Here is a 2,421-nt window from a genome sequence, read left to right on the forward strand (position 1 = left end):
CCTCAGCGTGCTTCATGCCCAGACACGAGAGGCAGCGATCGTGACCATCACCCGGCGCCAGGTAACGACTGCACCCAGAAACACACGGATGGTACGACATCTTTAAAAAGACGTTCCACCCGTGAAGCTCTTTTAGATGGAAATTGCTCTTTTAGTGTGCTGATGCGCACAGGGGAGATGGCCGTCTGCAACACACACAGGGGTAGTGCAGCCTGTTGTGTGCAACCCACTCGACACGGGAAAACCACCGCCGCTGAAGCGCCGTACCACCAGCACGAGAGCCCACGAAGAGCGTGCTTGACTGTAGTTTTCACTACCGTAGACTTAGGTCAGGAGCAGAACGATAGAACCGCTCGGCTCCGAAGCGAAAAGCTGAATATGCGCTGTATCTGCTGCCTACTTATACTCACGCTTTGATCAGCAGCAGCTGGATGCAATAAACGCATGTCAATGTGCATTGGCTCGTTTAGTGTACACTCGAAGTAGATTGGTCTCTCTAAGCGAGATCCCAATTCGTCGGTCATCCGTGAAAGGGAACTGGTGTTACTTATTCGAAAAAGTAACTCAGATATTTTACTGTAAATTAAACTAATACTTTACAAGTTACTTTACTTGTAATGTATTAAACCCAACACTAGAAATAGGCACACGGGTAAATGTAACTAAAGTCATCAATTGTGAATTTAAAAAAAAAAAAAGGTTGAAAAAATTATTAATTTTGAAGAATGCATCAGCTGCAGGGAATTTCTTTGAGTTATCAAATAATTCAGGTAAAAGTAACTACAGCATATGCATGTCCCTGATCAAGCAAAAATAATTATGGCGCAGATATATGCATAAATAATCATAGAAAGTTTTGTAAATAATATGTAATAATATGAATATTTCAAACTGTTTAGTCTATTTCATTTTCCTGGATCTGCACATCTGCTTCAGAAACAGACGATTAATACAAACAAGCTGAAAACTGCTAGTGATCATCACTGTCATAAATACAAGAACATCAGAGCCATTTTACACTGTAGTCTTGATAATATCAAGATGATACAGACTACAGTTTTGGACATATTTGTGTAAATCTGACGTTACAGACTGGATCACTGAGAGAGGAAACAATCTCCTCACAGAGCACGGAATAAGCAACGCTGGTGTTGTTTTCCACTTTCTGAATAGAACCATGAGGAAATCAATTGACCGACCACTTCAGCACATATTTCCTCTACAGTAGTATTGGTAGTTTCTTTGAGTTTGTGAACAGACTGTCCGTCCATCATTCATAACTGACGAGTGACAGATGAACACGAACAGATCTGCTTTCTGCTTCAGTCTACACAATAAATGATGCATTAAACCTACATCTGATACCAAACTCAACCCACATCATACAGCATTACCACTTCACATTTCTACATTACCATAACATTCTTTAACATTATGCGTCATGATTTTCTTATTACAGTTCAGAAATTCATATAAATGATATGTAAATATAAATTATGTAAAATTAACATTTATGCATTTGGCAGACACTTTTATCCAAAGCAACATTCATAGAACATAGAAGGAAATGAATAAATATGAACTAATAATCCATATATGATTCATATAAGAAACAATTCATAATTCATATAATACAAATATAGTTATATTATAAATCAATTATCCTATAATTATATTTTATATAAATAAAATACAGAATAAAAAAAACCCTTCATTTGTAATATTTCATACTTCAAAGTTCTGATAAAGAAATCCTTCAATGACAGTTCAGCCTAATTAGTTTAATATAAATTAATATTTTTAAATAAATATCAAATTTACATTTACTCATATAAAATACTGTATATTTCCTAATTTATTAATTAAAATATTTCAGTGTTCCTTTATGAAATGTTCGAAATAGGCCACTATTACTTTTTACTGCAAAAATGTGATATATAACATACATGATATTACATTAATTATTATCAATTGTGAAAATATGACAGTACATATAGTATATAATAAAATACATTTCAATATTTCTAGTGAAACCCTTTAAAGACTCCAGTCACCAAAATTAGCTTTATTTCATGAATTATTTATTTGTTTGGGAACAATAAGAAAGCTAACAAATTCAGACCAAAAAGCATAATATACATTATAATAAATAAGCAATTATAAAAATGACATAAAATATATAATGAAATACATTTCTAAATTTCTGTAAATGAGCTTCGTTTAATTATTTATATATTTGTTTGTGAAAAATAAGCAAGTTCATGCACGATGTGGCTTGGAAATAATGTATAAGTCAGTTCTACATGTCAGACTCCATTAATCTGTGTGTAATTTGGTTTTGAGAGCTAAATGTGAAACTGAAGGCATTATGGAGAGACAGACGGTGTGTGTGTGTGTGTGTGTGTGTGTGTGTGTGTGTGT

The 2,421-nt window shown here is 34.0% G+C and overlaps 1 protein-coding gene across 2 annotated transcripts in view; it reads right to left on the minus strand.

The window, feature by feature from the left end:
• Positions 1 to 2,421, minus strand: part of LOC107704060 (gephyrin-like) — a 325,183-nt gene that overhangs the window by 321,794 nt on the left and 968 nt on the right. The gene's annotated exons all lie outside the window — the stretch shown is intronic.

The sequence above is a fragment of the Sinocyclocheilus anshuiensis genome, unplaced genomic scaffold (assembly GCF_001515605.1).
Source record: "Sinocyclocheilus anshuiensis isolate Anshui unplaced genomic scaffold, SAMN03320099.WGS_v1.1 scaffold534, whole genome shotgun sequence".
In the NCBI taxonomy this organism is placed as follows: domain Eukaryota; kingdom Metazoa; phylum Chordata; class Actinopteri; order Cypriniformes; family Cyprinidae; genus Sinocyclocheilus; species Sinocyclocheilus anshuiensis.